At 48.7% G+C, this 18,906-nt stretch overlaps 1 long non-coding RNA gene across 1 annotated transcript; it reads left to right on the forward strand.

The window, feature by feature from the left end:
• The first annotated feature begins 2,408 nt into the window (after positions 1 to 2,408).
• LOC122390099 lies at positions 2,409 to 9,094 on the forward strand. The gene is made up of 5 exons (XR_006258083.1): positions 2,409 to 2,578; positions 3,310 to 3,501; positions 4,087 to 4,295; positions 5,781 to 5,905; positions 7,385 to 9,094. It is a non-coding gene; the product is annotated as an uncharacterized LOC122390099 (long non-coding RNA).
• Positions 9,095 to 18,906: the final 9,812 nt, after the last annotated feature.

Consider the following 18,906-nt stretch of genomic DNA (forward strand, 5'->3'; position numbering starts at 1 on the left):
CATATAGTGCTGTTTTATTGCAGTTTTTGCGCGTTTGTTACAAAATATGAAGCGAACCTGCAAAAAAGTTCCAAGGCAACGTTGATGTATATCGCAAAATATCATATTCACCTCAAGTTCATCCGTTCCTTCCATGATTGACTAGACAGTTTTACACATTTCAATTTTATCTTGGATCAATCAGAGGTGTCCGTGTGATCAGTGCCAACTGCCAGAGGTTAACTTGAAGGGAAGCTATGATAATTGCTCTTGTCCATGTCCCTCCACTCACACTAAGAAGAAGTTATTAAATATTTTGGTTTGTGTATTCCAAGAGGAGAGAGAAGTGGGACTAATTTCTTTGTGGCTTCATGTCGAATTGAAGATGGATCATTATATTTTCAAGGCGTTGATTAACCAAGCATTTAGTCTTTCTCGTACATAAGCAGTGGCTAAGAAGAAAAAGTTAATCATACCTTGTCCTGAAGTTCAGTCATCTTACTTCAACTCAAACTTTGCAGCAAGATCCCCAAGGACAGAGGATATATTGTATACCCATCCCGTAAATCAAAGTATTTTTGTGCCTGCAAAGGCTAAAGTTATTTGTTGTGTGCTCGGAGTGAGGCATGGGCGTTTTGTTGAATGTTTATGCGGAAATTGAATATACCTAACTGTGACCCTGTGATTGTTTGTATATTTACTACAGTCAAACAGCATATTCAAATAATTTACTCACCTAGCTCATCTCATAGCTGTACCCCGCAGGATTTGTACTTAATGATGTCTCGAGCAGGAACAAAGCACTAAACTAGCTTAGTTACATTTCCCACATTTTTCTGAGCGTCAAACATGGCATACAGCAGTGCAGAGCAGCTTCAGAGAAGAAACACTTAAAATGCACAGACTCGCACCAGCCACCCAATGAGCCAGTTCCTCATTTGGCTGCTGTTACCCTGGATGTGGTTTGGCAAGGTGAGCTAACTGTTGTCAAGTTGAAGGTTAGCAGGTAAGATTGAGTTAGGGTGAGTACTGAGTACCTAGTACCTGTAACTGGGTGCTAATGCTATGCAGGTCTTGGGTAAGTTGCAAATAAGTGTGATGATTGAGGTTAGGTCAGGTTAGTCCGGTATGAATTGATCAGGTCACATTTTTTATGGACACTTGGCAAATTAAAAAAAAAACTAGCATGACCTAATCTTAGCTAACCCAACTATACCTACATAACTACTAAACTACTGAGCACCTACCTAAATTGTGCCTACATCTCATACCAAGTCAAAATAAAGTTCCTTTCTGGAAGATTACCCTCAGTCCCTCAGTACTTTTTATCCCAGCCCTGTGAAAACCTAATACTTCTAAGTTCTGAGTCCCTTCTGGCCATCCACAGAAAGAAATGCTGACAGCTTTGCTTGTGTATATTAGACCAATAATCACCATCACGAATGACTATGAACACATGACATGATCACATCGTTGCATGGATTTTCACATTGACAATTTTACTTAAATCCTTTTTTCAAGAAATGCAAAGTAATGATGAACATCAAATTAAACATTAAGCTGATTTAGTGATCCAAGCTTTCTTCTCCAGTAGCAATAGAATGATCGCATGTTTCATTTGCCAGACACTGAGTACCTAATGCACATTACCATCTGCATAGCAAAGTAAAGCTGCCTGGGTTCGTTCATTCTAGAATTTTTCACTTGATAGTTAGCACTCATTGATCTTGCTGCTGTAAGTTATATTTCAATATTCATACCAATACATCTAATACGCGTTCATCAGCCAACATTTACTAGCTTGATACTGCGCGTGCGCGTGCTCTTCAGTATTGATCTCCTGCAATAACTATTATAGCTTGTTTTCGGCCAATAAGCTCTTTTAATTTTACTTTTTTTCTTGCTGATAAGTGAGCCAGATCAACTTGCGTTTATCAACCAACATTTCCCAGCTTCAACCTGATATTACTCAGGACTCAGGACTCTTCAGTCTCCTGTATACTTCAACTTCAACTTGGGATCGTTTTCAGTCAACATGCTTCTTTAATATGATATAATTCAGTCACAAGGGATTGAAAACTTCCAACAAAACGACATACTAGAGTTCGAAAACCACCAGATAAAATGCCTTGGAACGGAGCAGAACGGAGCCAAGTGGTGCTCCATTTGTTTGTTTACAATAATTGTAGTGCTGATGTATTGTTTTAGGACTCTAGCGGTCGGCTTATAAAAAAATGAAACATTTTTACAAAATTTGTATGGTAATTAATATTTTTCTGGAAGAACTAAAATATTCAAGAGCCAAACACTATGAAATACAGGAATCGGAACGAAAAAGTAACCCAAAAATCCAGCCTAATAACCGGCTCCTAAAACTGCGGCAAAATCAGCACTTTTCCCCGCAACTCGTTGTCCAGACGTAAATATGCATGATATCAACGCGTGTTTTGAGTGGTTTTCGACGCGCATGTTGGTGGTTGTTGTTGTATGTGGGTGTAGTGGGTGTTTCTCGATGATTGTTGTGAATGGCAAGAGTCTTTTTATTTCTCAGTTCGTATTTCCGAGCCGTATGTTAATTTTTACCAGCTAAAATTCAAAGGTAACCCATGGAGCATCCGTCAAATTGCGCTGCAAATGTCGCGGTTGCGTCATATATATCTGAGGGCTGTTCACGGGCTCCTGTGCGCGGTCGGACCGTACACAGCCTCCAAGCTCCGCCCACTGTGTCCCTATGTCAGCCTTCCGACACCGCTCCTGGCCGGTCGGGACCTGCCACAGCGGACTGTCCACCGCACGCAGCCGTGACGTCAGAACCGCCTACCCATCCCCCAAGCCATCCCCTACCCCCACGCCTGCGGCCCACAATGCACACACCACACTCAGCAGTTTGCGGTGCCCGTGAACACCCCTCTGGTACCTATGCTAGCTCTGTTGTTTTGCTTTTTAGTTTTTACATAAAAATAGAAGCACACCCAGATCACGGTATTAGTATATAAAAACCGTTTTTTTTTTTTGCTTTACTTCTTACTTCAGGTACCTTACCAGTACAGGAATTTTGATGGCCACCATGGCCATTGGCCTCAGGCCTGTAGGGTCCCTATGGAGTATGGCATCAAGCTCCTGAACTGAGGACTCTCGTGGAAGCTAATCTAGGAATTAGGATAGAGTATCTGATTCGGTTTCAGTAATTGTCCGGTCTGGTCTTGAATTGGTTGAGAGTGGATACCAGGATCACACAAGGAACCAAATCAGAACCAAACTGAACAAACCAGAATGGAACAAATCACCTCTCATGAACTAACCAATTGCTGCCTTGCCCCTGATCTTCAGCCCTCCAGGATGGACTCTCAGAAGTTCTGCCTCAAATGGGACTGGTTCCAGGACAGCGTCACGTCTGTGTTTGACCAGCTCTGCTCTGGAGGGGAGCTGCTGGGCGTCACGCTCTGCTGTGAGGGACAGCATGTCCGGGCCCACAGGATGATGCTGTCTGCCTGCAGTCTGTACTTCAGGGAACTGCTCAAGGTGGGTGATGGGGCAATGCACCTACTAGAGTCCTGGAGAGTCATATGGGGCTGATGACACTGACAATTGACTTGAAAACTTTGAATGTAATGTTTATTGTCATTTGAATATGATAGCAGTGGCATTTAGTTATAATACTGACAAAATACCTAAAAGGCTTTGAACTTTGAAGTGTAATTGTAGTTTACCTTGCAGTCGGCGCGCCCCTAACCCCCAGCAAACAAACAAATGTAATTGTAGTTTTGCTTTAAAGAGTAAAAGACATGCTTTAAATCTAGCAGAGGAATGCATTTTCTGCACAGGCACACTGAATAACTTAAATAGCGATTTGGGACGTCAAAATAGCAAATATTACACTTGTTTAGTAGAACGAGAGCCGAACGTTCCTTCCGTGGGCGGTCAGGCGGGCCGAGAGTGCCGGGTCTGCAAGCCAATCAGGGTCATTTCACTCTTCTCTGGGTGGCTGCCTATGTTCTTGCAGGTAGTGGTCTTGCACCTGCAGCTCAGTGCTCACCCATAATGATACTCTATCAAGTAGTACCTATAGCCGTAAAAACACTGACGCTCATTCCCCTTCCCTCTCAGGCTCGGCGGCTAATGCTCCGGGCTCCTTACCGATGACGGAGGAGGGTCCTTCTCTCCGCCTCTGAGGGAGCTCACTGAACTACCCTCTCGCCCCGCGCCATCTGCGCCGTCCTCACCGCCGGCCGATCCGACCAACGAGAATGACACTGACGCCCTCCGGCACTGCTGGCAGAGGAAACTGAAGGAGAGCGTCGCTGCCAGACTACCCGGTGAGTGCGGGATCGAATCCCGAGAGGAGCGGAATTTTTAAGAGTGATTTTGGAGTAGGGCGTAGCTCGCCACCGGTCTAGATAGATAGGTAGCCGGCTTGTTGTGTTGGTAGAAAAAGCAGTGTATTTGCAATCAACTGAAAGGCTGTTGGCCACACCATGGTCCTGGATTTGAGTATATTTGTTCTGTGTCGCTTTGTTAAGATTTTACCATCGCGATTGAAATCGAGACTCTCGACTGTTTGAATTCCCAGCAATGTGGCTATTTGTTAGCTTTTGTTCATTATTACGGAGCGAGCGAAGCGAGCGTAGTCTTTCCTTAGATTAACGGAAATTTCTGAGTATGAGCGGCCGGCCGGCCGGCCGGCCGTGCGGACGCTTTTGCGAGGCTTATATCTCAGCAACCACTTGACCGATTTACATGCGGTAAATTTTGTAGGGTAGCTTCATTCCTTCTACCAAGTATTGGACTATTCCCGATGCATGTGGGTGACCCCTTATGCACGTGCCACGTGCAAAACGAAAAGGTGTCAGTTTTGCAATTGTTGCAATATCTCGGTAACTACTTGGCCGATTGCGCTGAAAGTTGGCATGTAGGTAGGCACCCACTAGGCACTGCATATCCATGTGCCAGAGTTGGGGTGCTGCTGCACGTGCGCACGTGCAGGGGTCGTTTCCAGATCTCGAGAACGGCTGGACCGATGGCGCTCAAATTTGGTACACGGTTAGGGACCAGTTAGTAGGGTGCCGTGCACAAGTCAGTTGGGACCCATTTTGCACGTGCGCACGTGCAGGGTGCCGCTTCCAGATCTCGAGAACGGCTGGGCCGATTGTGCTCAAATTTGGCACATCGCTAGAGACCGGTTAGTAAGGTGCCGTGCACAAGTCAGTTGGAGGTACCCCCTCGAAATTTCGCACGTGCAAGGCCCACCCTCTCGCTCGCTCCGTTAGTCGCCCCTAAAGGCGTTATACTGGTGTTATTGGTGTGTAAGTTTAGCTGAATCGTTTCAATCTACGCGTGATTGGTGAGAGTTACTCATCGAAGGATATTTTATTCGGGTGTCTGCGACCGCCCTAATTAGTCTGGCACCTCCCGACTGGGCGTGCCTGGTACCGCCCCTGCCGCGTGGCCCGGGGCGGGGTCAGCAGCCGGCGGTCGAGGCACGGGCGTGTGGATGGCTTTGATTAACGGCTCGCTCCCCCGTGCTGTTGGTTCGTCCAGTCAGAAATAAATTCACCGCATTGATTGCAAGTGTCATTGGCTCCCACTATCAACATCTTTTAATTTGTATGTCTGTGGGCGTGTAACATGGTGGTACGTGATTTCCTCGCTACGTGTTTTCCTGATGGACGCCTTTTATTTTGAATGATATTGAGGGTTTCTTTGAAAATTGTGTGGAGCCCCATTATGATTAAAAAATAAGGAAGTAATAGCCTTTGGCTCATTGTATAATTGACAATGAGGACGCCTTTTCTCTTCAACAGAGGGCGCCTATCTGCACCAGCCGCCGTCCCGGTACATTTTCCCCGGAGTGGAGGTGCTGGTCGATCCTGACGACTCGGACAGTGACAGAGATTCGCTGGGCTCGGAGCACGGCAGCGACGATGAGGTGAGTTACTGCGAGTGAGTGGGTTCGATTCTAACCACAGGATGTTGTATTGTACGATTTTTTCGTATTGCGACAGTTTTTATTCAAGTTTAAAGAATCAGCGTTGTTAAATGCTGTCATTCATATCGAATGCTGACTTTCAACTCCTGAGTTGCGTTAAATGTGTTCGTGTTCGGGACTTTTTATGTTGGAAAACGGAAATAATCTTTTCGCATTCCATCTGTTTATATGATTCCTATCAATATTTTCGTGTTATTACGGAGCGAGCGAAGCGAGCGTAGTCTTTCCTTAGATTAACGGAAATTTCTGAGTATGAGCGGCCGGCCGGCCGGCCGGCCGTGGTCACGCTTTTGCGAGGCTTATATCTCAGCAACCACTTGACCGATTTACACGCGGTATTTTTTGTAGGGTAGCTTCATTCCTTCTACCAAGTATTGGACTATTCCCGATGCATGTGGGTGACCCCTTATGCACGTGCCACGTGCAAAACGAAGAGGTGTCAGTTTTGTAATTGTTGCAATATCTCGGTAACTACTTGGCCGATTGTGCTGAAAGTTGGCATGTAGGTAGGCACCCACTAGGCACTGCATATACATGTGCCAGAGTTGGGGTGCTGCTGCACGTGCGCACGTGCAGGGGTCGTTTCCAGATCTCGGGAACGGCTGGACCGATTGCGCTCAAATTTGGTACACGGTTAGGGACCGGTTAGTAGGGTGCCGTGCACAAGTCAGTTGGGACCCATTTTGCACGTGCGCACGTGCAGGGTGCCGCTTCCAGATCTCGAGAACGGCTGGGCCGATTGTGCCCAAATTTGGCACATCGCTAGAAACCAGTTAGTAGGGTGCCGTGCACAAGTCAGTTGGAGGTACCCCCTCGAAATTTCGCACGTGCAAGGCCCACCCTCTCGCTCGCTCCGTTAGTCGCCCCAAAAGGCGTTATACTGGTTATAGTTCGATTTTTTTTCTTAGTTTGACCCTCACTGTAAACATCTTTTTGAACACAGCACGCGAATTGCTAGCTGACTTACTGAGACAACTGGTCAGCGCACATTGTATGGAGGATATGAATGATGTATTCAAAATAAGGTTTGAACCCCGATGATGGATCGTTATGTTATACGCCGTGCGATTTCTTAATTAGTTCAGTGATAATTCCTGACAAGTCGTCTACCCCTGTGGGGTCATAAATAAGGCCAAATACGAGCTATGAGTCTGAGAAATGGGAGCCAGGTAGAACTAATTTTGATCAGGCTGATCGTCTGTGAAATCAATGTGCGCCAATCAGTTTTCTTAGTAATTCAGCTAGCAATTCTCGTGCCGTGTTCAAAAAGATGCTTACAGTGGGGGTCAAACTTAGAAAAAACGAACTATAGCATGTAGCTTCATCATCAGAGCTCATAATCTCTCGGAAGCGCATCATCTCTGGACACATCAGGGCACGTCGGGACAATACCACCCCGCCACTTCTCTCTGTTTGCAGTCTGGGACCGCTGGAGACCATCTAAACCACTCCTGGGATACTCCAGAGACGGACGTCACGCCTCCACACGCCGACTCATGTCCTCCAACTCCTCCCGGACGGGTTACTCCCTCTGCGGCATCATCAGGAGCGGCGTCTTCAACATCGGCTGCTGCAGTGGAGACTTCAGCCAGACCGGCGGTGAACCCTTTGTCGGAGGATGCCGAGTCGGAGCCCGCCACGGTGGGTTGTTGGGGGCTGAGCCCTGAAAAGGCAGACCAGTGACACACTAGGAAAGGACGAGGGGGATGTGAAGAGACGTCTGGCGCTCGGCGGTGGTGGCGAGCCTGATGCTTCTCCCATCACCGCGCCGCCAACGCCGGAGGCAGTGGCGGCGCGGGAAGTGCGCCGGAAAATGCCACCGGCGCGGCTGACGAGATCAGCTAATCTACCACTTAGGTCCGGGGATCGGGTAAAACACACACCGAAGTCGGGGTCAGTTCAGTGAGAGTTTTCATGCGCACACCAACACAGATTGGTGACCATAAAGATCTATTTTCATACAGTGTCTGCACACAATAACTAATGTTGTGCCTGGGTGATTGATGCGGTTAGACTGAGTTTGGGGCTAGGAAGTGGAAATCATGAATCAGACTGATTCGGTTTGAAAGCCATCATGTGAACTATTTTGGAGCTATGAGCCAATGGTGAGCTAATTTACGGCTGAAAGCTTTGTGGAGCTATGAGCCAGTGGTTAGATTTATTTAGTTATGAGCCAGTGGTGAGCTAATTCGGAGCTGGGAACAACACCAGAAGGGGAGAGCCCGCTTTACTTGCTGGATCAACATGTTTTGCTAATCTTCGTCCGCGTCGTCTAAAACTGTCACCTCACATTTGGCAGGATTTAAAATGAGGCCGACATCTGGGAGCATCTTGGGGACTGTTAGAAGGTCAGATATTGTTGTGTCGGTGCGTCGCCGAGCTCCAGCTTAACCTGCTAAAAGAGGTTTTGTATGACTGACCTTTCCTGAAAATGTTAGCTAAGGCTTTATGATATACTCATAATTTCAAAATATGAAAACAGTAAAAGGCAGATTAAATGTTGATCACAAATCCTCAAATTTCAGCCTTTTAATTGAAACACCCATCATTTTTACAAAATTACCATTTTAAATTACATACTTGAAATGTGAAATAAGAAATATTACACATTGCTTACTTGAAGGCCAGCAGGCGCGCCCCCAGTTTGGTCTCCGGCTCTGGGGCCACAAAGTTGGCCGTCATGCCCAAGAAGGCGACAAGTGTCCGGCTGCTCCAGAGGTCCATGGTGAGGCACACAGTGCTGTCTTTTGGCAGGAGCAGAAGACTTTTCTTGAGCGCAGCTTTCTTGCCCTCTGCTAGGGACGGCAGCGCACGAAGCGTCTCCCAGGGACTGGGTACCTATGAGCATATGACATACCTAACAGCAAGGAGTCATCATAAACTTTGTAACTATATAGTTACACTTTCTCTACAGCTATAACCATGGATCACAATTTGTAGGCAACCTTTTGTACAGCCTGTACAAAATAGAGAAGTATTAGTGAAAAGTCATTATATAGATTTTAGAGTGTGAATCTCTGGTTGCACAAGGAATCTGATTAGCTGAAGGAAAGGAGCTGTGATGTAATGATGAAAATTAATGAAAAATGTTGATTTGTGACTAAAATAGGCAATATCTTGAGTCTGTTCTACCTCTTCTGTGAACTTCATAGCATGCTTTTCTGATTAGCATTCAAAATGGTAAACACAGGATGAAAGGTGGGGAATTTCCTTTCACTGAATTACACAATTCACACTGAACAAATTTCACATGATTATCCATACTCAACCATCAATTGAGCCTAACTAAAGTATAGGAATTAGGAAGGCAGGTACTGACCTGGGGTTCAGCTCGTGGACGAACTGCCTGAAGGATTCGCTTTCCACGAGAGAGAGTGACTGATAGTTCTCAGCTATCATCTTGACGGCAGGCTCCTGGTGATGTGCAGGTACTCAGACGAGTCCTTCTTCATGGCCTGTGGAGCCTTGCCTGGGCGGAAGGAGGCTGGGAGCTGCTTTTGTCCGAGCATCTGGCCCTGCTGTTCAGCATGCAGCTCCGCCACCATCAGGCCAGTCTTGTTAAATGTTTGACTCAACTCAATGTCAAAAGTTATTTTACTGACTCAGCTCTGACTCAACGCAACACCTTAATATCTTTGTCCGACTTAACTCTGACTCAACTCAACTCTGATCTGCGGGCAGAGCCTCCAGCTCACAGGCAGTTGCAGCAGGGGCACCTGCCTTTGAGCCGGGTGGTGTGTGCTTCAGCGCTTCCTCCTCTTCTTGCTGCATCTTGTCCGCTAGCTCCTGTTTAGGGAACTCCTCTTTTGGGAGTCTCACCTGACCTGTTTTGCTTCGTCTTCCACTCATTGGCGGCCGCGGGGGGGGGGGGGGGGGGCATCAGGGCCACCCATCTTTCTTAGATACCTGTCAGACAGGTCAAAGTCAGCCATATTCCTCCTTTGCTTTATGAGGGCCGGGAAGAATGCATTCTCTGGCTGAAGAGGACACCGTTTGTTACAGCGCTGGCCATAGTCTAGCTCATGTGAATGAAAGTCTGATGTGGCCGAGTGCCCGCCGGGTAGACTGCAGCAGCGGCGGCCAGCCGGACGGCCCGGTGGAACCGATACAAGACATCAAATCGTCACATTCTCCCCACCAACATGTGGGAATTTACAGGCTAACAAACACAGAACAATGCCGACACCTGTTGTGACACAAAGATCACTAACGAAATCTCACTACTGGTCGCGGCACACGTATAGTGAGCGATGATATTGTCACATACGTCCACTCCCCCTTTGTGCTATTATAGAATAGCAAAATTTCCGGCTTTCCGCTGATATGGTCGACCTTTGGCATCTTGTGCTGGGTGGAGGCGACCAGCATTACCTTCCCCGGCTTGGGGCAGTGGGAGGCCAGCTGCTCCCCGTTCCGGAAGCAGATCTTGTTGCTTCCAACCTCCCGACCTGTTGGGTCCGTCATCTCCTTGGGAAGGAGCCGCTTGCTCCGGTTCAGTGTGCCGACAGAAGACAGCCGTTTCTGGTCTCTTAGCTCCTCGACCAGGGGATGGACGTGAAATACCTGTAAGCAAAAGTAACAAAAACTGTCAGAAATCTTGAATAAAGCACATCCTTCATGCAATAACACTGTTTTGGTCATTTCCCTTCATAACTATATCAACACTTTATGGGCGTTTTGCTTACGATCGGACACATTTATACCGTTATATTCATTGCACGTTTTGTGTCAAAATTTATCTAAATATTACATTTTGTGACAATCATAATTGTTGATGAAGCATTTTTACGAAAAGTCGAATAATTTAGTAACTATTGAATTTGCCATCTTACCTGTCCATGGTGATGTTTTTCCCCGTGTTCTTCACTTATTCGACCAGAGACGTTTTAAATTCTTTTTTCGTTTCTGTGGGTCCCCGCGTCGCTACAGAGATCCGTGACCAAAATCCAGTTGTTGAGCAAATTGGCCGTTTGCCGCGTGTCGTAACCGGTAGATTTAAGCCCAGACCTATCTCTCTCGGTGAACTCGGTCACACCGTTTTCAATATGCGCAATTCTGCCGCCTGTGCGTCTGATGGCGTCTGCATTCGCATGCTGAAAACCGCTTTCCCATCTATCGGTGACGTTATCCTTCACATCATTAACACTTGCATCTCAAGGTCCGATATCCCCTTTCATTGGAAACACTCTATAGTTCACCCCATCTTCAAGTCTGGAAACCCATCTGATCCCACTAATTTTCGACCTATCTCCTTAGTACCTGTCATTATGAAGGTGGTCGAGCGAGTCATTCACAAACAGCTCTATCGCTATCTCTCCCAAAACCATCTCCTGGCCAATACCCAGCACGGTTTCCGACCCCGGCACTCAACTGAGACAGCACTTCTGTCCGTCAGTGACCAAATCCTGGCCGCCACCGATAGGGGGGATGTCTCTATGCTATGCCTTATTGATTTAAGCAAATGTTTTGATGTCATCAACCATGAGTTATTACTCGCTAAATTGGCAATGCACGGCATAGAGACATCCTGGTTCGCCGCTTATCTCCAGGGTCACACACAGAGTGTGTCATTGAAGGACGAGTCCGGTCGCCGGGTATTATCACAACCTCTCCCCAACTCTATGGGCGTCTTTCAAGGCTCGGCACTCGGTCCCTTACTCTTCACGGTATTTTCCAATGATCTATCACTTTATTCTGAGGATGCAGCAGTCTTCCAGTACGCTGATGATACTCAATTGTTGGTGAGTGGCCCTTTAAACGACCTTAGGGGACTCATCTCGCGCTTGGAAGCGTCACTGGCGTCTCTCGACCATTGGTTCAGTGCAAATGATCTTAAAGTAAACACTGCTAATGTAACGCTGGCGGTTACATTTTGCCAATTTTACGGACCTCAACATAAGACTGCAACTCAACCCCGCGGCGCGACTCAAAGAAGAGGATAGAAAATGTAACGTTAATGCGGTTACATTTTCTATCATTTTTTTGCAAATAGCATCATTGGCTGCAACGGAGACCTTTTTCTAACTTCAATTCCGTTCTGTTCCTGGCTGCAAACACGGGCTACGACGCTACGGCTGATCAGCGTCCCATCTGGCCACCAGGTCCCCCACCGCGCCGAGATACCGAAAACATCCATTTTTAGCCCGGCCACATCGTCAAAAGGGTGTCGGAGCGGCATAACGGGCTTAGTACCGTTATTCGAGATCCGGGATCGCCGCCCGTCTGCTGAACAACAACTCTTACAAGCAGCGTATTTCTCGGTTCTAACATTTCAAACGTTTCGGCACAAAAGCAAACTGCTTCAAACAGACACCCGCCACGACAGCTGCGCGGCGTCAGCGGCCAAAAGCGGTCATAACAGCCGACCGCCGACAGGGCGCGAAGAGGGGGGACGGCCCGGTCACACGGTCGCGCATAACGGTACAGCACCTGCGCGGCCGGGCAGCCGGCACCGGCGTTGTCATGACAACGGCCCCTCCGGAGGCTGCGCGTCAGAAAACGGCGGAGTAAGGTCGACCAGCCTGTATAAATCTACATGAGATTCAACCAAACTGAACCGGCCAGCGAGACCAGCCAGCGGACTGACGTCAAGGTCGACAGAACGTGCAGAACCTATTGGAACCTAACCCTTCGAGAGAACCGGCGGACAGCAAAAAAGGGGCGGAGCTAGGGACGAGCACCAGAGAAGAGCCCCAGGGCAAGTGCAGGCAGAACGGAGAGGGCATGAGAAAGGGGAGTCAGTGAGGACGGGAGGAGAGGAGCAGTCAGTCAGGACCGGAGGAGAGAAGCAGTTGGGACGGAGGAGAGGGGCAGTCAGATCGACCGGGAGGAGGAAGGCGGCCGCGCTGGAGGAGCAGGAGACGAGATTGCCTGGGTAGCGGGATCGGCGCGGTGGAGGATGGCTCCGTGACCCGTGCTGCTGAGAGTTGACCGGAGGAGGAGGACCGAGCTGCGGGTAGAACCTCTGGAGCTGCCCGTCTGCGCCGGGGCCCCGCCCGTCTACTCGTCTCGATGCCGCCCTCGTCAGCCAACCGTCAGCCCAGTGCCCCAGCGAGCAACTGTACGAGATTCGGCAGCCACCACCAAGTAAGGTCAGCACTCAGCACCGGTGACACTTAAGTCTGCTAGCCCGTCTCATCCTTACCCTGTGCCCCTGTCTGCCACCCTGGTTCTCTCTCTCCCTGAGGTTTTTTTTTTGGCATAATTAGTTTAATGATGGGCCTGATTAGAGGGGACAGTAGCGTATGTGTGAGGGTATGTGAGTGTGGTGTGTGGGATGATTGATGGGGCCATTAGCGGGGTCACAGCGGCGGTGCGCCCTGGCACCTGGCGCTGTGACGTGGCGTCAGGACCGGGCTCTGCTCCGCTCGTCAGGTCAGAGGCGCCCACCGGCCGTTAATCTCTGAAGGGGGGGGGGATTGAATGTTAACTGCCTGCGCGCATTCATCTGACCGGCATTTCGTGCGGCCACCGGGTTTGATTGCAGCTCGTCATTGCTTTTGTTTTATCATTGCTTTTAGGGTTTGGTTGCTTTTGGTTCATCATTCGTGTCACCACCTCTTAAGTCCAAGGTGAACTTGATTATTGGCGCTGTTCAACATTTGATATAAACTTCATTAGCATTGTTCTGCTTAAAAATTTTCTGACTGTTTTCATCTCTTTGCCTTTGTGAATAAAAACGGGGATAGTGAAACGATCCTTTCAGAGGTCATTGGGGAAATATGATAACGGTTGGGGATCGATTGGGAGACTAAAACATGTCCATGGTCGGGTGAGGGTGTTTCCGTGAGTTTTGCCAACAACAATACTGAAGGGACACCGTATGGGTATTATCGGGTCACACTTGGGTCCAATAATCACGAGGAATCCGGTTGCGAAAATGATTCGTTTCAAATCGGCGTCCATGCTAGCGGAGCGGCCGAACCGGCCGAACGACGGTTCACTGAGATCATGTAGTTGGTCGTCCCGGGAGCAGCTGGTGACGGCGCTCCCGTAGTTAAAGACACTGGCCATGTCGCGGGCAGCCACGTAGCCATGGGCGCGCGTTGGTCATTTCGAATAGGGTCTGCGACGGCAGTTTAGGGAGGGGACGGCCGGGATATCGGGGTCCAGAGAAGGGCGGTAACTCGAAGGCCGTGTAGAGACTCGGGTGGCGTCCCGAAGGGGGGGGGGAGACTAGCGCATCAGAAAGATGCATTATTATTGGTCTCAAGATCCTGGAAGAGGGAGGGCTCCAGAAAGGTGCACTAAGTACTCCCTCCGGCCAGATGCGGGGTAGTGGCAGATAGGTCCGGCTGCTCCAAGGCCCCTGGGCGGGAAGGGACCCGGGGTATGTGGGAAGATGGAATACCCCACGGGCGTGGTTTGGCGCGGTAAGGGCACCACGGGGCGAAGTAGCTGAGTCGTCGTTAAATTTCGGCCACCCGGAGTGATTCGGAAGGAGGGTTGGACCCTCTACAAAGCAGGGAAATCCGGCCTGCATTAAAATCTCACTCCGGCAAAAAGGATAGGTTATGTCCCTCATAGAACCCACGGTGTAGTGTTACCTGCGGAACCTAACTGACAGTTTTATGACCCGGGGGATAGGTAGGGCACGGCCGCGCCACCGGCGACGTGCGGGTTAGGCCCATCACATGCCGGCACTAAGACGGCGGTAGCACTCGTTTACATCGTGCCGCCACGCACCCTTAGCCCGTCTTGCGTCGATCATGTGACTGGGGCGTTTAATGTTAGGGTTTTAGGCCTCCGCTGCCGTAGATATCAGAAAGAGGGGAGGGCCAAGATCCGACAAGGTATGACGTGTATGTTATTGTCACCCGATCGGTATTATCTATGATGATTGAGCCATATTGGTTAATTGTAAACGGAAATCGCAAGGTGAGTAAAGCCGGTTGGAGTTAATGAGTATTTTGGGAAGGGTCGTATTTCTTTTAGGGGCGAGCTGTAAGTTAAGAGAGAACTATAGCAGTCGAATGGGGAATAATACATTTTATCAAGCAACGGACGTAAATCTTAAGAAGGAAATTTCCAGAGATCATGTATAATGGTAAAGGACAAAGGTTTTGACGCATGCTTACGAACGGCTACTGTACACCACTGGGGGAGGTTAGGTAAACAGGGAGGGGCCAGTTTAGCGACCTGGTGTTTTAATTTGTATGAAAGGGAAGTGTGCATGATGGTGTGAATGTGAGCATGAATGGTTATATCCAGTGGGAGGCGCCCCTCTGTGCAGTTAATGGAAGTTTGCAATGTAATGAATTTTTTGTTTATTTTAATACTTTGATCGGGAAGAGAGATTTATCAGGGTAACCTTGTCAGAAATCCTTTTTTTGCATTCCAACTTAACCCCATTGCCCACTCTATCAGTGTAGCAGTCTATGTGTCCGCCAGTGACTGACCAGCCTCGCAAATCTAACACACAAATAAAATATCTTGCAGCCGAGCCCCGCTACACTAAAACTCAGCTCATGGTTTTCGGCAGTCGGCAAAATTTGAGAAGCATACCTGCTTTCACCGTTTCTTTTCGCGACACCAAACTAGTGCCATGCAAGCAGGTGGGCAACCTGGGCGTTATCTTCGACGGCACCCTGTCCTGGGACGCGCATGTGTCCGAGCTCAGTCGCCGATGCACGGGTCTCCTAATTGGCCTCTCCCATGTCCGCCACTATCTCCCCGACGGTGTCACCAAGACACTAGTGGTGGCTCTCGTCATGTCACGGATCCAGTACTGTCTCTCCGTATTTGGTAATGGTAGCCAAAAGAACTTCGATCGCATTCAGAAAATTCTTAACTTTGCCGCTAGAGTCATTTTCGGTCGCCGTAAATTTGATCATGTCTCCCATCTCCGGGACCAACTCGGCTGGATGGCACCTAAAACAATGGCTGAATACCATACCCTTATCACGGCGCACAAGGCCATCCAGAGAGGTGAACCCGAGGAGATCGCGACCCTATTTTCCAAAAATTCCCAAACACGAGCAAGGTCTACTCGCCAAGACCACCTTTTCCACTTACCGCGCCCCCGACTAGAGACCGGAAAACGTAGATTCGCCTACCGTGCCGCGGCGCTCCGAAATACTCTCCCCCTCGAGCTAACGCAGTTGCCTCCAGCCAGATTTGCCCGTGCTGTAAAAAAGGGGCTTAAGCCTAGCCAGAGTAGCCATAGTAGCTAGCCTCATGACTCTTGGACTATGAAAGGCAAACGAGTCTGTGTGTACATAGTTATGAACGCGGCTTCGTGCGGGTTACACCAAGTATGTGCGTGTTCGGCGTTCGCGTTGTGTATTTCGTATCCGTAAGTGTGTGCGTTTTCTTGTGTAGGTACCTATTTCTTGTGTTATCTTCAACCAGCTCGGACTCGGAGTGTAATCGCCACGCCGATTGTGGATTGCTCTTGATCGTCAATACATACATACATACATACATACATACAGGAGACGTCTCGGGTGGCTGAGGTTTCCCCGAGTAGGGCCACAGCTTCCAGATATATCTATTTCTGGCGTCGGCCACCGATCGCACAAACATGCCGTACTTTCCAGGCTTCGTCGGCATATAGACCTTGAACGGGCATCTGCCCCGATATGACACGAGTGTCTCGTCGATGGTCAGACATACATACTAGTTTCTCGCGTTTATCGTAACACAAGATGAACAAATTTCAATTTATCGCAACATGTTTATCGCAACATTTTTGCCTCGATTTATTGCATCATCTAGGATGTTGCAATAAACTTGTGCATCTTTTAATGAAAGGTTTTGCCTATCTAGGAAGAAAAAATTCGGATATGTTCCTTCATGGATTGAATCGCTGCGTCGCTCGCCGGTGAGGCACGGAGGTTGAGATGCTGGAGGGACGGACATGCAATAATTCTTGAGGTGTACCTATCAGGTGCACGATGGACAGATTCGGTGCTTATCTTACGTTTATTCGCATATTGTGGCATATGTTCCCATCAATTAATAGTCGAAGTCGAGCACTCGCCGGCCAAGGGGGGGGGGGGGCGGGTGCCGCCCCCATACTTTTTTTTTGGCAATAGCTCGGAACACGCCCGCGATGGAGAGCTGAAACTTGGCATACCTGACCTTTGACTCAAGCCGGATCTTGTGAGATCAGCCGTATTTTCAGCTCAGGTCAGGTCAGTGACGTGACCTATAACATAAGTGAACCTATGCACGGTCCTCAGATGTCGCAACTTCGCAACGCCCTCAGTGCTAGAGGAACTTTCACAGGGAGATGAAACTTACGAAGATGTAAGTTTTATCTGTGAGACCTTCAGAGGTCTCACAACTTGTATATATCTCTGATCTTTTCCTAAAGGTCACACGTGGTTAGGTCGGTTACGTGACCTCACCATTATTAAGTCAATGGGTAAATATGAAAACTGCTATTTTGGCGCCGGGAATGATCTAAAACTATCCCAAGCACATGGAATCAGGCGCATACCTAGAATTTTGCCAAGGGATGGGGGCGGAGGAATCCCGGGTGGGCTCCTTTCTACAGAGGGTCTCCTCTCTAAAGGGGCCTCCTCTCTACAGGGGGCCTCCTTTCTACAGAGGGTCTCCTCTTTACAGAGGGCCTCCTACCTTCAGAGGCCTCCTCTCTACTGAGGAGTCAGAGGGGCCCTAGCGGTCAGACACAGACACTAACGGTTATTCACAGGAGGCCCCAGGAAGTAAGAAGGACCCTAGCTGTCACTTGTCAGGCTGGTCAGAGGGCCCTGATTGTCCTGACGTGTTTTTTTTGGGGGGGGGGGGGATTCCCGTGAATTTCGTTCGCCTCCGACGTGATTTTAACCAACGTGGACCTTCGGCCCACGGGGCCCTGATTCCATCTGGGGCCTCCTAAAAAACCCAAGGGGGGGGGGCGGACGCCCCCCGTTGGGTACGTCCCTGCATGGAATCGTGATTTCATGCACTCCTTGCAAGGTCCGATGCTTCACTATTGCATTGTTGACCTTGCGTGACGTCATTTACGACGTCACTAGGGTCATAAGAGTTTTTCGTCAATAACTCCCGATCAAATTTAAGTAGAGAGTCGGGAAAGACACCATTGGACTCGGGAAGACCTGCAGAATCGAATGCTATGCAATATGATATCCTTTGATCAACTTCGTGACTTGAGGCCTGAGGGGCTCCATGACCTGACCTTGACTCGAGGTCTACACCTTAACCCGGCCGGGCCCGGGGGGTAATCCCAACCACCGCAGCCCGGGGGGCGTTTTTCGCCCCCCCCCCTGTCTAACTCCGTAAATAAGGGAGCTACGGTAACAGAAGCGATACCAAACGAAAGGTCCTTACGAGACGATTCTAAAGCACCTAAAATTTTGACCTCAGGTCAATTTTCAAGGTCAGAGGTCAAGGTCAAAGGCAAAAACCGGCACATGTGTAGTGATCTCAAAGTAAGCCTTCTAGAGGACGGCAGGCCGCAGGCAGCATCAAACCGGAAAAATTGGGTGTCAAACGAAAGAAGAGAACCTGAGGATTTCGAAAATGTGCTCAAAATCAAAGGTCAAGGTCAATGTCACGCTGAAAAAAAACGACGCGAGCCCATGTGTAACGAGAGAGGCGATACGCCATTCGAAGTGGAGTAAAGCGTGCTTCAATCCAAGATAAATAAAATCAATCAAATCACATAAATTCAATCCAAGCACATACAAATAAAATGTTTGTAAGGTGCCGAAGTTCAATGGACCATTTCTGCGGTCAATAATGAAGGCAATATGACGATAAAGTCCAACTGAGATAATCGTTGGCACGGATGTGGCCAAAATCGGGCACGAGCAGGACCAGAATTTGGCGCAACTGTATATCACGAACGGGATCCAATGCTGGAACGAACGGCATCAGCGTCAGGCTCAGCACCATAAGCTGGTACAAATGGTGAGGCAATTCAGGCTCGAACTACAGAACAGTCAAGCATAACTAGTAACTACCGTAATCTA

The sequence above is a fragment of the Amphibalanus amphitrite genome, unplaced genomic scaffold (assembly GCF_019059575.1).
Source record: "Amphibalanus amphitrite isolate SeventyFive unplaced genomic scaffold, NRLGWU_Aamphi_draft 000382F_arrow, whole genome shotgun sequence".
Taxonomy (NCBI): Eukaryota; Metazoa; Arthropoda; class Thecostraca; order Balanomorpha; family Balanidae; genus Amphibalanus; species Amphibalanus amphitrite.